This window comes from Pezoporus occidentalis, unplaced genomic scaffold, assembly GCF_034315485.1.
Source record: "Pezoporus occidentalis ecotype Australia unplaced genomic scaffold, CSIRO_AGI_Poc_V1 ctg8, whole genome shotgun sequence".
In the NCBI taxonomy this organism is placed as follows: domain Eukaryota; kingdom Metazoa; phylum Chordata; class Aves; order Psittaciformes; family Psittacidae; genus Pezoporus; species Pezoporus occidentalis.
The window spans coordinates 7,512,438-7,533,844 of NW_026916158.1; the positions used below are offsets into that span (position 1 = coordinate 7,512,438).

Here is a 21,407-nt window from a genome sequence, read left to right on the forward strand (position 1 = left end):
AGATGCAAAGGACACTGGATCCTAAACTTGAATTTTACCTTTTAAAATTCTTGTAACATTCTCCAACTCTCTTAGAATCATAGAATAGTTAGGGTTGGAAACGATGTTAAGATCATCTAGTTCCAATCCCCCTGCCATGGGCAAGGACACCTCCCATTAAACCATGTTACCCAAGGCTTCATCCAACCTGACCTTGAGCAATGCCAGGGATGGAGCATTCACAACCTCCCTGGGCAACTCATTCCAGTGCCTCACATCCTCACAGTGAAGAACTTCTTTATATCTAATCTAAGCTTACCCTGCTTAAGTTTGAACCCATTACTTCTTGTTCTATCACTACAGTCTCTAATGAAGAGTCCATCCCCAGCATCCCTATAGGCCCCCTTCAGATACTGGAAGGCTGCTATGAGGTCTCCATGCAGCCTTCTCTTCTCCAGGCTGAACAGCCCCAACTTTCTCAGCCTGTCTTCATAAGGGAGGTGCTTCAGTCCCTGTTCATCCTCGTGGCCCTTCTCTGGACTTGTTCCAACAATTCCATGTCCTTTTTATGTTGAGGACACCAGAACTGCACACAATACTCCAAGTGAGGTCTCATGAGAGCAGAGTAGAGGGGCAGGATCACCTCCTTTGACCTGCTGATCACGCTCCTTTTGATGCAGCCCTGGATACGGTTGGCTTTCTGGGCTGCAAGTTCACACTGAAGCTGGCTCATGTTAAGTTTCTCATCAACCAACACCCCTAGATCCTTCTCCACAGGGCTGTTCTGAATCTCTTCTTTGCCCCACCTGTAGCTATACCTGGGATTGCTCTGACCCAGTTGGACCCACAGTGGGATTGAGTGCCCCCTCAGCAAGTTTGCCAATGACACCAAGCTGTGTGGTTCGGTTGATACACTGGAGGGAAGGAATGCCATCCAGAGGGACCTCGACACACTTGTGAGGTGGGCTGATGCCAGCCTCATGAAGTTTAACCATGCCAAGTGCAAGGTCCTACACCTCTAGGGTTTTATCCCATGTAACTTTACTAAGCCAGTTCCTGAAGAGGCCAAAGTCTGCTCTCAAAGCCCAGGGCAGTGAGCTTGCTGCACGCTCTTCTCACTGTCCTGAGGATCTCGAACATGACCATCTCATGATGGCTACAGCCAGGGCTGCCCTGGAGCATCACATTTCCAACCAGCCCCTCCCTGTTGGTGAGCACAAGATCAAGCATGGCACCTCTCTTTGTCAGCTGCTCTGTTACTTGCAGGAGGAAGTTGTCTTCCACAGAATTAAGGAATCTCCTGGATTGCTTGTACTGTCCCTCCAACAGATATCAGATGGTATATCCATTACTACTGTTCCATTTCCCACATTGCTTATTCTGATGGTTCATCTTCCAACAATGTATATGTTTCATCTTGGTTTTTTTTTGTTTGCAGTAAAATTTTGACTCTCTTGATGAATCTAGGCCATGCTTCATCCATGTTTCTTGTCATTCACTATTTCATCCTCCTTATTGTCATTTTAGATCTTCTAGAACGAGCATAATCTATGCATTTCATTAGATCTCGTCTATGTCTTTTTATATCTTATTAATGATTAAAAAAAGTAAACCCAGATTAATAATCAGTATGTGTTACCCCACTGGACATTTCCAACCATCTTGTTACACAGCTGTGTATCGTAATTTTTTTCATTTGTCTTTTAGCCAGTATTCAATTCACACACAAATGTCTCCAGCCAAGCTGACTTGAATTAATTTTTCAGTTAAGATTTCATGAGGCAGTGTCAAATGCCTTACTAAAATCCAAATATCTGTCAACTGCTATACTGATCTTTTTCTTTTTTATTTTTACTTACTTATTTTTCTCCACTCCCTCTGCTTAAAGCTCATTCTTTCAAGTGCCTCATGCAGACATCAACAACTGTTCCATGTGAGGAGCACCTTAAAATTGTGCTTGTGAACAACTGTGCTGTGAATTGCCTGTTTGTCTAAGGACCATTTAACTCAGAGTTTGCAGACCATGGAAGAGACATCTCTCTCCTTGACTCTTTGCAAAGTGACTGGTGTAAACTCAAGGAGTTACAGGGTTGTTCTAACTCAATCCACTCTCAGACTTGTAATTCTCTACATTATTTTAGTTTACACATTTTGAAAATACCTCCTCTCCATTCCTTATCATCATACAAAAAGCAGCAGCTGAATTTGTAATTGCATTTACTGATTCTTATGCTGATGAGGGGAAATTTCTTTCCACCTAAAGCCATTATCTGGTGTTCTGAGTGTGCCCAAAGCAACAAATGAAGGCTTCTTAAATCCTGGGTGCTGTTCCCCAAAGAGTCTAAGGATTTGAATTTTTATGATCTTATTGCTGTATATTAATCCTCTGGCATTACAGTTGTTTTCAGAGGGACTAATCATGCAGTGAAGCATTGCTTGTTGTTAATTTAAAAAGTCTAGACTGGACATTTTGAGCTATTCTGTTTCTCTTGTTGAAGGGAGGTAAGGAATAGATGGTAGCCCATTGTATTTACATATTTTTGAGCATTTAGTTAATTCCTTTTATTCACTGAAAACAGTCATGAAAGTAATTGTTCTTATTGACTATATTAACTCACTGTATCCTGGATCTTCAATCATTATACAAGAAGTCTGACATGATCAAAGTGACTGTAGCTTTCTATGAACTAGAATGTATCATTTATGTCTAAGTCAACAATAAAATCTCACTAGGGTGATTATCAAATGAATTCACAGAGACTAGTTATAAGGTGTTTCTTCTTTAATTCTAGAAAAATATTACCAGGAAAACATTTTATAACCTCTTCAAACTCCTGCTAAGTAGGGGAATCAATGAGCAAGTTTTTGAAGAATTAGAATGTTATCTCATGGAAGGAAAAAAACACATAAAAAAAACCTACTTTAGCAGTAGCCAGAGACTTAGATTAATTGCTGAAGGATTATGTATTTAATTTTACAAATCACATCTGAATCGATGAAAGATTCAAAAAGGTGTTTGAATAATAAAGGAAACCATTGAAATTAGAGAAACCCAATGGCTTCTCTTTTATTGCAACCATATTTTAAGACTTGACAACAGTTGCAGTGTTCCCCTAATTTTTGCTATAAAAGGGCAGTAAACCAACAGTTTATTGTAGCAATACTTCATACTGCCCTACTTCTGTAAATTGTCTTTAAGCTCTAGGGTAACAATGGAACATTCATGTTTTTAAATTGGATACAAATGTAGTTTCTGTGCTTTGGCTGCTGTAGCATAAATTGCTATACAGAGATTACCAGATATATCTAAACATACTGATGCTCAGCAAATTGTGAACAATTTTTTGCCTTGCTTTACCTGCAATGCTTATAGCTTGTGCTCCTTTTAAATGCTTTCTAATGTCTGGAATATAACGCAGACATTGAAACACTGAAAAATGCTTCCTGCTTGCAGGAGGTTGCATAATTCTCCTTGAAATAGACCCCAAATGATCTGAGCTCTACTAAAGTTTTAAAATGTTTTATCATAACTAATTTATAATATAAATTGGCTGACCAGTGTGAACCTGGATCTTACACTGCAATTTTTTATGAGGACATAATGTTCCCCACACAAGAATGGAGAGAAAATTGTACTTATTAAAATTTCATTTGAGAGCAGCAATGGGTCATGTACTATGTCACGGTGGTGATGCACTCTGCAGACCCCATGGAGCAGGGACTAAAGGGTGGCCTTGCCCCATACAGTCTGGGACAGGTAATAATAGGTTGATATATTTGGCATGCTGGCTGGGTGGTGCGATGGCCTGACAGTCACCTAGAGGGAGCAGCTTCAGTGTCTGAAAAAAAGGTCCTGGGACTTCTTGGAAAGCAGTTGAATATTTTGCAGGCGATGGGAGGCTGCTCATATCTGTTAAATATTCCAGATGACATCTGTAATAATTACATTTAGTAAGAGGCTAGGAAGAGAACTGTGCCATTAAGAAGCCCTTCTGAAAGCCATTTGAACTGACTGCTGTATTTTGCAGACAAGTACATAATGTGATACTGAGCAATTAAACACTGAATTAGCAATTAGCTATTGAAATGAGTAGATTGCTGATGTAGATGCCAACTGTCTCTGTAAATTCCTTACTTGTACTTTCATTACACTTCCTTTGTTGTTCATTACAGAATAGACTCGTACATTCTCTGTAGGAAGGAAAATACATTTTAGAGCTATTAAGTGTTAATGATCAGATTGTAAGGTCCTATTACTTTTTTATTTATCTTAAGATATTCAGCAAGAGAGCAAATAAGCAGCACAGCTTCTGCAGAGGTATCTTTGAGAAGTTTGGATGAGATTAGTGGGAGGCTTTTTGCAAGAATAGACATGTAGCTTTGAATTCACAAAGGGTAGGAAGGCCAGTTGTTAACTGCAAGATTAGCAATGCAGTCATCTGACATTTTAAATATGAGAGATCTGAAACATGAAAACAAATTAAGCCTTGCTATGGATGAGAAAACATTACGTGAAATTATGTATGTATTTAGAGCTTAGCTACAGCAACAGATCCCGAGTCTGGGAAAAAAGGTATTTACAAAGATGTACAAAGCTGCCTTTGCATCTTACCTCCAAATTGATATAAAATTCACAATAATTAGAAATTAACTTTTAAGAGAATAAATGTATAATAAGCAATGTGAAACAATCTTTTTCTTGTTTCTGAAATTAACAAATATATTGAGGTTTAATTGGTAAGGGTTTCTAAGGAGAATAATTGTAAAGTAATGTAGCATGTTCTTATTTGGTTTTAGTGCTTTGGTTGTAGACTTCCTTTTTTTCTTTTAATCTCAAACTGATGTTAGAGAAACCTTGAATTTGTTATAATAGGGAAAATGGTAGTTTCTTTATTGCTGTTTTCTTGTCTCAGAAAAAACTTGACAAATATGTCTATCATCCAGTTCAGAAGAGGCATCAAAATCTGGATGCTGTGGAAACTCATATTAGTTTGAGGTAGCAAACATAGTTTCCATATCTCCAGACTTATACGTTGTTTAAAAGTAAATATTTGATTTACAGCAAAATGTTTAGATTGCTGTCTGGATTTCAAGCAAATGCACATGTTGAGTCCTTTGAAATCAACTGCAATTTCAGCCCACTGGGTGGAATATGTGCATTATTCATAGTGTTCTCATTTTGCTTGCTTTGCAAGCCACCTCCATCCCTGGGTATTAACCTTTGGTTTTGTCAGCTCCAACATTTGCCATTTTCCTAACCGGCCTCTGAGATGGAAATGAGAAGGCAGTTTAGGTTGATGCTAAATGAAATCAACCGTCTTCTAAGCAGGACCAGACTTTTGTTTGTTTTTCTTTTGTTTTGTTGGTTTTTGTTTGTTTTATTTGCTGGTTGGGGTGGTTATGGGTTTTTTGTGTTCTTTTTTCTTTTATATTTTTCTTTTCTTTTTTTGCTTGTTTTGTTTTTTTTTTAACCTTCATTTATAAAATCTTTAAAATTCTGTTCTGCATAGAGAACTTGGTTGTCCTTGATATTAACACTGTTCAAAAATTGTTTCCAACAAGGCTGAAAGTATTCAGATATAACAATACGGTCATAACAAACAGCTATTGGACTTTCTCAGCTTCTTTTAGAAAAGACAGAGGAAGAACAGTTTTTCTGAGCTATACTTACCATACACTGACCCTAAAGGATAGGTCTAAAGACCTGCTGTGGTAGGTGCAGCTTTTATCACCCTCGCAAAAGATAAGAGCATATATGAAAGAAAGAGGTGAGGAGATGACACCTACAAATTAAGTGCTAAATATATCAGCTTTAAAGAAAAATAAAATCCTATTCCTTAAACTAAAGAAAGAAATAGGTCTCAAGTAATTTTTCTTTTTATCTCTACATTTAAATATGATGCACTTTGTAACTTTCAGAAGCCTCCAAAGAAGGCGGAAAATACCACTTTTCTGTAAGACCTAAAATTCATTACAGGGAATATTTATTTATAATACTATCAAAAGTATTTGAATTATGGGCGGCACCATCAGTGCATTAATCTCCCAAAACAGAGCAGAACTGTCAACATTAGTACCTTATGACTTCTTTGTGTTAAAAAAAGATTCTTCCAAAATGTTATATAAATGGTGTCCTGCAGCACGGTTTTATTTTGTTTTGTTTTACATTAGTAGAATGATTTCCCCTCTATTGGAAGCATTGTAGAAAAATGTGCTCAAGCAGAACTGTTTGCATGCTCCACTCATCTAGAAGATCGTAACAGAATTAAAGGTACTGTTACTTTGATATTCTATCTTTGGGAATTTCACTAGATAGATATCCTCATATGTTTGTGATGATCAAGTATCAAATAAATGCTGTTATCTAATGTTAGCTGCTTTTGGTGGATAAAATGGACAAAATGCAGAGAAATAAGGCTTCATTTTCAGAAAAACTTGGCTAGGTGATGCTATATCATCCCAAACTTACCATAAGACAGGCATTTTTTTGCAGTGTTTGTTATGAAGAAAAAGTTTTTACATATGCAATTTCTTCAGATGCAAATTCCATGAGAGATTAAGTGAATAAAACAAATGTGGGTATTTCTGTTCATAAAATTATGATCCGTATCTGTCTCTAACATAATAGAAATTCCCAGAGATTCAGATGATATATTAAAGCTCATTCTTTAGCTACCAAAAGTTAGTTTCCAAGTTCTGGATGACTTGTAAAGTGTCCCATAAAACCATGGTAAAATCAGATTTATCCCTCTCTTTGGACTTCAGCTGGAGACAAAGTATTTCCTGGTATCTCTGCAGAATGCAACTAAATATTGAAATACATTTGACCTTCATAATCCACAGGAAGACAAATTCTACATTCTCATGATAGCGGAAGGCACTCAGGTAATGCTCAGAATATACATATGTGTTAATCACCTGGGAGTGCAGAGAGGTGGTGAATTCATTCATATGTTGTAGACAGCTATAAAATTCTTGTTTTATTTGGTGCTTTAAGAATAATATCTAAAAAGCAGTTAGCCCATAAAGGGGTAATTTTGTGTTTTATTTTATGTGTGTCATTTTATCTTTCTGTTGTGATATTGATTTATATAATATACCAAAATTAGAAAATCTGTACTGAAAGAACAACAACATTATAAACAAAAGCTTTAGTTCAAGCATTCCTTAGCTTCTAGGGTTACCCATGGGACTTTAAATTGCCTCTATAGTTTTTCTTTTTTCTGCTCTTTGACATTACCTTTCATTGATTTATAATTTTTTCCACCTTATCCTGCCACCTTCAGTTGATATGATTGTCAGTAGTCTCTAGTATAGACATTAAATATTGAATCTAATCCTTGCCTTTTAGTGTATGAATTGCCAGTATTTATCGCATATTCTTCAAAACTGAGATTGCTATTCCTAAGTACATGGGGAGAAAAATCCCCTTATTATATGAGTTAATTCTGGGTGCTGACCTTGAGGTGTTATGGACCATCACTTGTCCAAAGGAGAGCTCTGTGGACTTCTAACATGCCCCTTTGAACATTGACAGTGCAAATTTAGGTTTGTCCCTCCAACAAAAAAGGAATATCCTTGAGAGGATTTTTTTTTTCAACAGGAAACATACATGCTCTTTCATACACACACAGAGAGAACGGTTTCCTAGCCTGGGACACTTACTTGCATGTCTCTTTAGCAGTACATGCAGAGCTGTGAAGACACAGCTAGTTTTGCTAGACCTGGACATAGGAGGAACTACAAATGGGATGCTTCTCTCTCTGTCTGCAACCAAAGTAACCTGACGAGCCACCACAGAGTCTCTACCGGATAAGGCTCTGTGCACAACACAGACATGGAAAGAGTTCAGTCTCTCCTTTACAAGTTAAAGAAGCACCAGGGATATGGAGAAAAGTTTAATCCTTCCTTTTACCTTGTTTATAACCATATCCTTGCTTCCCCATTTAATACTCAAGCTACTAGCCTACAACTTGCAGGAAAGGGGAAGAGGAAAGAGCAAAGTAACGCATGACATGACAAGAGGCTGGAAAGAGGGAAAAGTATGTACTTTGCTAATTTAACATTAGGAAACCTACATGGAAAACTGTTACCTTGTCTGTGAACCTGCAGTGAAGGGTGATGCAAATTGGCAGGCAGATCACATCTATTTGCTAAACAAATAAGAAAGCTAAAGCTCAAGAATAAGTTACCTGGTTCTTGTAAAGATGCATGTTGCAGTGGCTAAATATCTTTTACTTCTTTACTTTAGTTACCTCTAATCAGCAACTTTTCCCTGCATTAAAAAGAACTTTATTACATTAAATAATCCCATTCTAGCTTCCTGTGTCTGGAAATGCTAATTTAAAAGTTCATAGATTTAGCAATTACCACCTTTCTTGACCAAGGTTACTTAAATGTAGCATGGCTAATTTCATTCCCTGTGCTGTAGTGCTACATGGCTTCTTGTCAGGAACATCATTCAGCTGATCTTGGCTCCAAGAAGTACTGAATCATACAGTATACGTGTCTTTTTATCTGTATATTTATATCTGTATCCATACCTATATTTACAACTCTTTCCAATGCATAGAAGTAGTATTTTTTCATAAAGCAGGACTAAATCAGTTTCCCTTGAAACTCACAAATATTTGTGGTGGTTCGGAAACCAGATGCTCCTCCTCTGACCCATAATTTTCCGCCTGATGTAGGAAAAAAACCCTTAATGACTTGGTTTGCAACGTTAAAACCAGACTAAAGAGAGCCCCTCCGGTTAAAAAGTCCAGGCAACCACAACTGTGAGTGACCCAGAAGAGAAAATCATAAAGTTCTTTTTGAAGTCTAGCTTACTGTTCAGTGTTTTATTACTGCGTATCATCTTAGATATTTTTCGTCTACTTAGTGTTGCAATTAATAAAAATCATTATACTAAGGTAACTAGGTGTCAGATTCATTCCCAGTTAAGAATGTCTGTTGATTAAAAACTACTTTACAATGACATTAAGCTGCAAGGAATAAGTCAAAAAAAAAAAAAAAAAGGCATAAGCCCAAGACACGCACCGCCAGTCTCCATAGATTTAAACTTAATTAAACGAGAAAACAGCAGGACTTCTTTTGCTCACACAGAGGATTCCCAGAGCTGTCCCACAAACGTTATTCAGTTATTGCAAGTCAAGAGCCCAGCTTGGTATATTGTTCTATCATTAATGCTGCCAGTCATTCCCATTAGGTCTAGTATCTAATATGCCATGCTGCTGCAATAAAAATAAAAAGCCTTGGCCTTGTACTAAACATGTTTTGAGGTTGCAGCCTATGTAATCACACCAGTTTATCCATTTATTAACGCAGTAAGCTGGACACAAAATTCAACACTGAAATGGTGCTATTTTGAGAGGTGTTGGCCACCTGCTCCTGGATGCAACTGAGCCTTTCATTTTGTGACGTCTAATGTGGCATTGTTGCTATTTAAAATCAGACCTCCACAAAGTGTCCTGGACCCCTGGTGAGGTGAAGCAATGCCCTTTGTGTCAGCCCAGTCTTCCCCCTATATTGGAGTAGACAGTCTCCAAGCAATATACATGTACCCCCAGTAAATCTGGTATTTTTTTAACCCAAAGTATGAGAAAAAAACCTGACATTGCTTTCTAACCCCCTGCAAATCATTTGCTGTCCTTTGAAGTATGGAATTATTCATATGATATTTTATTTTGACTAGCTACCAGCACCCTCAAGTCCAGTTTTCTTTTCTTAAATTTCAGTTTTAATACTTGAAGGTTTTCTATTCTCAAAGATAAATTAGGAAATAAATGAGCCCACAGACAAAGCTGAGAATACACTATATAGCAGTAACATAAAAAAATGAACATGAAAATGTCATCAGCAATCAGCATCATTGCCAAATAAGATATGCTCTTGTTAATTAAGTTTTGGGTTTATTTGTTTTTTGTTGTTTTTTTTTTTTTGGGGGGGGGGGCAGGGGGCATGTTTTTTTATTTTTTGGTTGCTTTTATTTTGTTGTTTGGTTTGTTGTTTTATTCCCCAAGAAATATGGCTTATAGTGTTAGGGAGAGGAACAAAAAGAAGCTGAAGAGATGAGAAAAGATAGTAAAACCAAACCTCTAGCTCCAGAAAAATGGCATTACTGCCGTCATAATTGCAGGTTTTTTTAAAATGGCCTGATCTGTGCATGAGGAGCTGTCCTTTCATGCAAACACTGTAACTTTTTGAGCTTAAAGGCCATGCCATGTGTTCATGAATTTTAATGTAAACAAAATCAGCTGCCTTTTCTTTTTTTTTTTTCCACAGTTTTTAAGATCTCTCTTTTCTTTGTTGTGTGGGGTGAGGGGCAAAGGAACAAAATGGCCAAAGTATGAGATGCAGCGTGCTGGTACATGCAGTTTTGTCTCCAGCTGAATCCTATCCTCCATGCTCTAAAGATATCACATTTACAACAAAGAGATTTGAGAGACTGGGACCAAATAAGTACTTTGAGCACAGCCTTTCCAAACCACCACTAAGAGAAAAAGAATGTGAAATGAGAGTAGCCCTTGACTCTTCACAGGTTTGTCTGAATTCACTGAAGTACATTCTTCTGCTGCATCAATAAGCTTTAATAATAATTACTTATTTTCAAAGCATTTTTCACTTATTCTTCTTAATTCCAGTGAAGTAAATAAATATTTCTGTCTTTGTTTTGTTACTTGGAAAGAAGCACAGAGAAGGTAGAGCTCGCTCCTTGCTCTGTAGCGATGTATTGACAGACTTTTGGCTAAAGTGTGGCAGCTCCAGCTCCATACCAATTAGCCTCAAATATTCAGGCCAAGGTGACCTGTCAGAGGAGCTCAAAAAGGAGTCTTACAAAGTATCATCTGCAGAAGATAGCAACCATTTTCTTACATCTTTTCTGTCCTGTGGATTCCTCAGTCACAGAAGGGAATGTGCTCCTAGCACAGTTATTTTGAAGGAGAGCTGATTTTGCAGGGTACCTCCCATCCCAAAACCTTTACTTTTGAAGCTCTGCTGCTAGCTAATGATGTTGATGCACCAAAAATGCCATCTGCCATTTCAGAACTGACACCTGCCCTGCACATAGTTTTGAGCATCTCATATGGCAATGCCAAAGACGCATTCAGGCTTTTAATGAGCTACTCATCTTTCTCTCAATCCGACTCAAACATAATTTTTCTTCTAGTTAGATATTTCTGTACATACATAACTGTATAGCTACAGAGATATGCTCTGGGAATTAAAAAATTCAGACTTCATGAATATTTTTGGGAAGGAGCCTAACTCCTATTACTTTACAACTTCACTTTGAAATCTGCAAGACAAGAAGTACCTTCAATTTATTTTATCACTGTAAGGGTACATATATTTTTCTTGTTTAAAACCGAAAATCTGCATGAATAACTACATTTTGAAGTCTATTTGCTCTAAAATAAAAGGAATTGTGTGACTAGTTTCAATACCTTCAGTATAATGGTAGTGAAACTCCAAAATTGTAATAAACAGTGTAATTTCTTGTAATATATTGAAATAATGTTACTATTATGAAAAATTGCGTTTATGTCACCTGAATTAATATTTGACCCCTTTGAGCTGGAAATGCCTCTTCAAGCCTGAAGTTCTCCAAGAAATGACAGTACCATGACAAAAGTTCTAACTCCTTTTCACAATCTTCTAACGACATCTCTTCAGCTATTATTATTTTGGTCCAAATTCCACTTGACGCAATCCATGGACTGAAATATGCCTAACTCCGGAAGAACACTGTCTTGAGTGAGCTTCCCACTGAAATTAAGTTGTTGTATACAGCCGTGTGTTACCAGGTACAGTGTTTGCTCACCCTGCTGCATCTACCATGTATGTGCTGGAAAAGCCACCCAAATGATTTGTAACAAGTTCAGCTGAATGCTCTCTGCCAGGGATCAAGCTATACCGCTCAGTACTGCAGGACAAATTGAGGCTCTCAAAAAAGCAAAATGCAGCAGCACTGTTTGATTACTCTTCTGTAAAAGGACCACTCAAGAGCACAAAACTCTCTCCACTGCCATGACACAGTATCAGCGCAACAGGACTAGTTCTTAGGATTTTTCAATCACCACTTGAAATTTCTGTGCTGTATCTTACTAGCTAAAAGTTAAGATTATCCACATACACTCCTAACTTCTGTTCGTCATTTCACTTTCAACATTTATTTTAATATGTATTTATATATGTTATATATTAATGCTTATGTACAACTATATGTTTATATATCAACATATCTTTTTGTTACCAAATCTAGTAACAGGCAAAAATTATTATTGTTTCTTTTGTTTCTTATTTTTGTTTAAGCTCAGTTAGGTTTGCTTCTAGGGAAATGCCTGGCATACATAAAAGAAGAAGGTGGCAGACTCCACAATGTTCAGGCCATGTGGGACACAAGTGGTGAGGAAGCAGAGGAGCCCTGGTGCAGTGGGAAGAATGCAGTTCCTGGGGTATTACTTTTTGGGCTTGCTAGATATTTAATGTTTCAGACCTTAGATATCAAAGTTACTCTTTTTTTTCTTCCTTCTTCTGAGCAAGCTTAAAAGAATATATTTCAATTCCAATCCCCACCACTTCCATGGAGAGGATTGTTTTAGTTCTGTGAAATGTTAAAAGTTGTATGTTATCTGTTGCATTGCACTTGTATATTCTGTTCATGAGAAAGGTTATACAGAATATAAATAAGTCTAATGATAAAAAGACATTGTAAAACAAAGAAATATAAAACACCTGATTTTAAATTACTTTTGCTTCTCATTCCTGACACAAGTGATGATGTTCAAAACACAGTACTTTTGCATAAATAATTTCCATTTCAATGAATCAGTGCTTGCTAAGGGGAAAATATTTACATCTTTGCTTGTTCTATCAGCTTCTCGATTGCAAATACTGCCTCAAAACAACAACTTAGCAAAAAATCTTTTGGAAAGCTACAAAATGTTAAAGATTTTCTTGGCCTAGAGAGAAAATCAGAGGGATGAGACACTCTCAGTTAATGTGGAAGCACGGCAGCAATAAAATGCTGAGTTGACAAAAATTACTTCCATTCAGTACAGCAATCCAAACTGTTTTGGTTCCAATTAAGCAAAAGAGAAATGGCAGAAAATTGGACAAAAAAACATTGATAAAAATACTGATTAGCTCAACTAAAAAGGCCAGGATGAAAAGGCTCAACTATATAGGATCAGAGTTGAATCCTGTATTTGGAAATTAGAAGAACTGTGCAATAAAATAAAAGTTTATTATATTTATTTTGGTTTTCACTGTTCTATCTTAATTTAAAATGTTTTGACTGAAAAGTCTAGGAAAGATTACCAGCAAGAGGTTCAGGTTCCATTTTACTTGTCAATTATTTAGTTCTTTCATATAAACTCCCACGGCCGAACTTTGATCTCTCATTTTCCCTATTGACATAATATATAATAATTTCATAAAGTGGAGCAACTGTTCTTTTATCCCTTCATCATATCAGATGATTCACTATACCAAGAGAATGATGGAACCATAAGTAGAAATGCAGTGTAAAATGGGAAATCGGTCTATTACAAATTCCTTTAAGTGTGTTGCTGAAGCAGTCTGGCAGCAGCCACTCAGATATTCTGTCATGTCAGAACAGCTTAATCCACTTCAGCATTTAATATATTTTCTGTTTGCTCTTCACTCCATTGATGCAATTTCTACCCAATGGAATGAGTCCTCCAGGAAGAGATGATGTGAGTCAAAATGCGGTTTCAGCACTCCTTTAGCCCCAATAATCATCCTGAGGAAAGAAGCAAAACAAACAACAAAAAAGAATATTTAGCTGGATCTATCCATCTGTCTATCTATCTATCTATCTATCTATCTGTCTGTCTATCTATCTATCTATCATCTATCTATCTATCTATCTATCTATCTATCTATCTATCTATCTATCTATCTATCTATCTATCTATCTTTTGTTAAGAGTTCTCTAGTGGTATTTCAAGATGATCCTCATCCAGCTGCCATTAACATAGTATTGCTGTTATCTACTATGGAAGCTGGATTTAGTGCAAAGATGGTGCTTGACAGTAAGTGTAAGGAACTAAAAGAAGCCTGCTATTGAAATTGCTGATCCCTCTCTGCACCTGCTCTTTGCCACATTTTTTGTATTGATGATTTTTTTTTTTTTTTTAATTGGCATTTTAGGAATATGGGTAAGTGTTCAACCACTGGATGTTAAGTCACAGTATGTGTAATGAATAAAGCACAAGCATAAAAATAAGGGTTATGAACAGGTGTGTATACTGTCAGAACAGTGGTACTGTTTGCCCACTAAACAAAGTGTTCTTTATGGAAAACCTAATAATTATTTTCAATTTTACTGTACATCTTGATCTTAACCAAGGCCTTGACCAAATCTTGATCTTAACTTTTGTGGATTAGACCATCCTTGGTGGCAAACTCAGATCACCTTTACTGGAAAGCATCTACTGTATATATAACTTCAAATGATGTTAAGGGTATTTCTGTATTAAGTTTATTTGAGTCCAATAAGAAAAGTTTTTAATAGAACTAGTTAGGAAATAGTTTGTTCTGTTTTCAATTAACATGTCAAAATAGTAGCCTCATGTTAACTTTTCAGTTAAAGAGTGCTGGGTTTTATAGTAAACAATTCCAATCACTCATTTTAATCAGTTGTGTTGATTGCTAATTTTGTGTTCCCCTTGCAAATGTTTCATAGTGTTGGAGCTTCAAAGCAGAACATGGAGCCTGATTTTCTGAAGAACATAGTTACAGAAACACAAACCTAAGTTTAGTCTTGTTTATTCTCAAGCATCTATGTTTCTATTTTTGTTTAAATTTTATACTCCACACTTTTTTTATTGTATGTTATTGATTTTGGTTGATACCATAATCTTTCATTTCTTCAGCATTTATGGCTGATGTGATGCAAGATATTTGACGCATCTAGTTTGCAAGTATTTATTGACACCTGCATTGGAAATGAAAGTCTGAACTGGTTTCTGTGGCAAGAGAAGTATCTTTATTAGTATATTTAATCTGCCAAAGAAGTATCTGTACTCTTGTTTGCTGCCATTCCACCACCCTTATTCCTTGAGTACTTTTCAATGAAGGTGAGGTACAGCACAAGGTCTGAGGGGATCAATAACCACACACCCCCAGATTTTTCATCTCTAAATCATTCTTCAAAAGCTGGCTTTTGACCAAAATCGTGACAGTTTGACAGCTGTTCGGTCATTTATACAAACTAAACTGGTGGCCTCCATCCAGTTGCTAGTTCAAGTGGGCATCTGCATCCAAATGTTTATATTAAATTAGTTCCTTTATATGGAAATCTCAGCAGAGTTGTCAAGATTCAGTGTCATGGAGATTTGTCTCAGGAACCACTCCAGTGTCCTGCTAGTTCTTACCTGGGTTGTGCTGGGCTTCACAGATAATTTTCCACATATTTCTAAAACTTAGGCTGCACATCTTCCAAAAATCTTTCAATCTGTCTTTTCTGAGAAAAGTGTGATACTCATCACAGCCACCATGCTGGTGCAGAGACCAAAACATTAACTTCTTGATTTACAACTCATTTAGGTTTTTTATGTCTCAATCCTCTAGCTCCAAAATTCAGGAGAGGTAGGACCACTGAGAATAATGTCAGTACCCCATTACACTGGAACTGTAGGTGGTGTTTCTCCTTTCAGTGCCTTTTACACCTTGAAAATCTGCTCTCATTCCACATGCTGGTGTGTTAAATAAGAGACTTGCGGTCACTTGACCGCATCACAGGGCATGCCTCAAAGGCGGTGACCCCACAAATGACACTTTCTCTTCATTCTCAAACAGAGACATTATTTTCCATACCACATGCAAAAATCCACACTGAACTTTATTTAATCAAACATTTACAGAATACTAATTTGACGCCACTATTGTAGCAACACTCTTGGCAATAGTCCAGTTCCTTCATTGGAATAAACTGTGCAGCTTTCAGCTTCATAGTTTATTCACTTGGAGACTGTTACTGACTTGTAAAACACTGCAATAGTACTATTACCACTTAATTATATTGCAAGTTTTTTCAGACGTTGGAGTCTGCCTTCCTACATCAGCCATGGCATATTTCCTTGAACCCCAGAATGTACAAGAAATACAAAATGATCTTTTCAAACACGTATAAATACATCTCAGAAAGCTGTTTTGTCAGTACATGGACGATTGTCAAGATATTATGCTCAAATGTAATAAATTACTACTTTAGAACAAACCAATTAATATATTCCTAGTCGAATCAGTTCTAAAAGGTAATTCTGAGTCATCACCTATAATTTCTTACATAAAAAATCCCAGCAACAATATGGAGAAATGGGCTACTTATCAGGGTAATGAGTATTCACTGAGGAAAAAAAAGAGAGGGAAAGAAATGTTGAAGTTTAAACTGCATAATCATTATCACTAATAGTAAGTATCTGCAATAGGTATTTTTGGAGGTAATTTTAATAATGAAAACATCTAAATGTCATACATACCAAAAATTTATTCCAGGAGATCAAGGTTCTTAGTATTATTTCTATTTGATGACTAACAGACTTTTTTCTGTGTTGAAGCACTTGTTAAAATTAGGAAATATTGCTCAAAAAGAAGCAAAAGTAAAAGCTAAATCAAAATAATATTAACACTTCCTAAATCATGGTTATTTTAGTCAAGTTTAAGCCACAGTTTCACATAATTTAAACAACTTTAAAACATAGGATTACTTGTTGTATACCTTATTTCTATAGTAGTTGCCATTTATTAAATATAATCACTTATGTTAAAGAAAAAAAAAATCATAGTGATTTAATTAATGGCCAGAATGAAATTTGAGCTAGGTTTATATTAAAATCATAGAATCATAGGACGGTTTGGGTTGGAGGGGACCTTAAAGCTCATTCAGTTCCAACCCCTCTGCCGCAAGCAGGGACATCTTCCCACTAGTCCAGGTTGCTCAAAGCCCCGTCCAACCTGACCTTAAACACTGCCAGGGATGAGGCAGCCACAGCTTCTCTGGGCAACCTGTTCCCATGCCTCCCCACCCTCACAGTAAAGCTCTTCCTCATATGTAATCTAAATGAAAGGCTATTTTCAAAGGCTATTATAAAGGTATTAGGTAATCCATATATGTCTCCAGACTGACAAAAATGTTAGAAATCCTGATTGCTTAATTTCCCTTGAAACAGGTTAGGAAATGAGAATATTTGACTTATTTGACTAAACAAATATTCACACATATTTGAAAGTTTAAAATGATGTCACTTGTCCAACTGTCTCAGTTTAATGACCTCATTCAACCCATCAGTTCTTTCAGGTCACTATTTTTTTTCTGTATGACGCAGGGTAGAGGATTGCAGTCATCCCAGTCAGCTTTGCCAGCAGGGATGCTAAAAGAAGGGAACATAAAAAGGGCATGGAGCTGTTGGAGCAAGTTGACAGGAGGGCCACAAGGATGATCAGAAGGCTGGAGCACCTCCCATATGAAGATAGGCTGAGAAAGTTGGGGCTGTTCAGCCTGGAGAAGAGAAGGCTGCATGGAGACCTCATAGCAGCCTTCCAGTATCTGAAGGGGTTCTATAGGGATGCTGGGGAGGGACTCTTCATTAGGGACTGTAGTGATATGACAAGGGGTAACGAGTTAAAACTTAAACAGGGGAAGTTTAGATTGGATATAAGGAAGAAATTCTTTACTGTTAGGGTGGTGAGGCACTGGAATGGGTTGGCCAGGGAAGCTGTGAATGGTCCATCCCTAGCTGTGTTCAGGTCCAGGTAGGACAGTCTTGGGTGGCATGGTTTAGTGCTAGGTGTCCCTGTTGGAACTTGATGATCTTAAGGTCCTTTCCAATCTTAACTATTCTATGATTCTATGATAAAACTGCTTCCCATACAGTAAATTCTGACATAGAGAAGAGCTGCAGGACAGTAACAAAGGAGCATGGTGAACAGTATGTCACGCATGCAGCACTGCAATACGCCAAAATCTCCTAGCCCTGGTCTGTTAAGTAGTGAAAATATCAAGTCTCATTTCTGCCCTGCTATGAAATCTAGGGCAAGAGGCTTTGAAGGTAAGCGCTGATACTGCAGCCAGTTGCTTTTTTACAACAGAAAATGTAAAAACAAAAATAAGAATGCTGATTTACAAATTCCAGTAGAGGAGTAAAGTTCAGCTGCTGCATATTCATATCCCATCTCTGAGTAAGCCTTCTTCCATTGACACAAACCTTTCCTGCATACCAAATGTTAATGCATATTTATATATTTATAAAGCATACCCAATATTTCATCATTCATGATTATTTACTATATACAGGTATGTAGTCAAAATTCAGGTGGCATCTAATTTCCCATACTGTAAATTTGTCTCCAGACCACATTATTATACTCTGTGCTCCTGCAGAATCATAAGGTATTTCACCACTGAGGATTTTATCTTCAATTATTCCTCAGCCTCCATACTGCAGTTCTTAGAGCATTATGCAATACACAGACAAATTTATCTCCAGGTACACATTATCTAAGCTGATATGCCTGTAAGCATAAATAGCCTATCATAATGCTAATTCTGGTATTAGGATATAGACAGGAAACACAGTTCAAAAGATACAAAGAGGGTTGTGTTGTTTTTTGGTTTTGTTTTAAACTAGAAAACATTCCTGGTTCTTTGAGTCTTTGTGAAGAACTTGGAAGGTGAGTTACTGGCCTTTAGACAAGACAATGTCAATAACACACTTAGCAGAAATTATGAAATATCTCCCAAATTAGTCTTTCTATGAAAACAGCCATTTATTGAGTGAAACAATATACTGTTTGCTACCATGGCTTTTTATTTTCTTTTTCTTTTTTCTTTTTTTTTTCTCCTTTACCTTTTCCAGCACTAAATATACAAACATGAGTGCACAAAGTGTCACATTTTTATACTTTATTTAAAGAAATTAAGAGGAATAAAAATAACTGAGAATGGTAAAAGTCCTCTTGTGCACTCCTGACATCTGAGTTCTCATTGCATGTCACTCACAGTACTAGTCTAATTTAAAGCATCAAAGCTGTAGAAATAAATGTTGTTCTATTCTTTGAATATTAACCTGCAAGGCTGAATTAATAGCTAACAATCTACCATAAATAAATACAGCTTTTGTTTTTTTCCTGTTTGTTTTTTTTTCCAGCAGTGGGATGTGTCCTGGGTTCAGGAGTAGCAGTCATGTTTCTCCTTCGTGGTAGCTGGTGCAGTGCTGTGTTTTGACTTCCAGCCTGGGAACAGTGCTGGTGATACCGATGTTTTCGGTTGTTGCTAAGTGATGTTTACCCTGACCAAGGACTTTGTGAGGCTCATGCTCTGCCAGGGAGGAGGGGAAGCCGGGAGGAAGCAGGGACAGGGCGCCTGACCCAGGCTAGCCAGGGGGGTATTCCATACCACAGCACGTCATACCCGGGCTGGGGGGTAACTGGGAGTTACCCGGAAGGACACGGGCTTCCGGGTGGGACTCGTTTTTTGGCCGGTGATATCGTATTCCCTTCCCTTGTTATTTTCTCTTACCATTGTTGTCGTTGGTGGTAGCGGTGGTGATTTGTGTTGTACATTGGTTGATGGACTGTTCTTGTCTTAACCCGTGGGAGTTGCACTCTTTCGATCGTCCTCCTCGTTCCTCTGGGAGTGGGGAAGGGGAGAGCCCCGGGGGGGGGGTGGTTGGCAGGCCTTGGTTGCTCTCAGCCTGGCACCACTCACTGAGAGGGAGTGAACAAGCTGTCTGGCTAGGGTTTAAACCACGACAGATGAATATGTCACGCCTCCTAGGTTGAATTAATATCCTAAGCATATTCTAATTTAATTATTTGCTCTCATGATGTAAAAGTTTTAAGACATTTGTTGCCATCTACAACAGGGGGATCTTCTTTCTGTATTGAGAATTTATTTTAAAAGAGAAATTCGGGCTGTAAAATAAGATATCCAGTGATAATGAAATAAACAAAACCATTTCAGATTACAGACAAGACTGACAATGGCATTGGTGTACTGTAGGTAGGCACTTGTTTCCTTATAAATGGGCATACACATTTCTGATGAAAAAATCAGCAATTATTTTTAGACAAAAAGTAACAAAGGTAAAAAATAAAATGCTCAACAAGGAAAAGTGTAGATAAACACGGAGGAACCTAATCTCACTAGAATCATTTCTGGAAGAAATACATGCTATGAATGCTCCATATACTTCTTACTACTGAAGAGAATACATTAAAAAGATGTGTAAAAGATATGTATGCACCCAGATACATTTGAATATATCTTTTTTTAAGACTAAAGTGAAAATACAGATACATTCCATTGTACTTGCTCAAGTTTTGAAACAAATGTGAGACGTAATAAAAAAATACAATGCTGAAGCAATTTTGCAGTTTGAATACATAATCTTCTCTTATCCACTGATAGTCTAAATAACTTCTGGCTACTAATCCTGTTCAGACAATAGTTAAGAACTTCTGCTGTAAGCAGTTATGAGATGCTTGTATTACTTATTTCACAGTTATATATCAGATTTATTCTTCAATTCCTTGAGAGAATCCCCTTTTGTTTATTATAAGCATTGGCAAACCCGTTGCTGTAGAGATTCAAAGGGATGCATACTTTCCATTTCATTTATAATTAGAATATTTATTTGCCTTATGTTTTAACTAGGAAATAAACATTCAATGCCATATGTAAGGAATAAAATTTGTTTAATAGCATGCTACTATTTAGCACTACTTTTTAAGCTCTTACAGCAGCTATAATTTTGCTGCTGTCTTATTTCCATAGTTTTCCAGGACACTTCATTCATCAGTAAGCATTGCTTTGTCAAGTTACAAATGACAGTATATTTTACTAATAAATGCCACACTATTTAAATCATGATTGAGGCACCTGGATCACATAAAATGTGTATTACAAAAGTATTAGAGTGCAAGCGAGCAAAATAGTCTATCTCCCAGAACCAGTGTTTGAAAGTAAACTTCCCTGAAGAAGAACAGTTTATGATTTAAGGCCATCTCTAAAATATTCACATTGTGGTCTGTCTATTTAAAGATCTCATTTATGTGCTGAGCTCAAACATTATCAGACTATTTTCCTACCCACATTTCTGTAATCCCAAAGTTTTCTCTGTCCAGTGTCCGGTATTACAGTTGCCTTTTTTTTGTTGTTGCTGTTTTTTGAGCAAAGACTGCTCAAAACTAAGACAGTTCAGTGAAAGATATCTACAAAAGGAAACATAAGCCAGACCGCAGCCATAAATGTGTACTGAAGAAAATGGAGCTCCTTTCATTTGCACCATGTAAGGATCTAGCGTTTTGTATTCTGGCAAGACATCAAAAATTTCTTTCCTGTGAATCATCTACAGCCTGCAAGAGAAATGTCTCAGAATCATGTGCCTTCTTCCAAG

General features: G+C 37.0%; 1 protein-coding gene and 1 long non-coding RNA gene across 2 annotated transcripts in view; one reads left to right on the forward strand and one right to left on the reverse strand.

Annotated features, from left to right (window-relative positions):
• Positions 1-21,407, reverse strand: part of BCHE (butyrylcholinesterase) — a 320,419-nt gene that overhangs the window by 56,586 nt on the left and 242,426 nt on the right. The window lies entirely within an intron of this gene.
• On the forward strand, positions 9,995-13,238 carry LOC134155642 (uncharacterized). The gene is made up of 2 exons (XR_009961655.1): positions 9,995-10,523; positions 10,670-13,238. It is a non-coding gene; the product is annotated as an uncharacterized LOC134155642 (long non-coding RNA).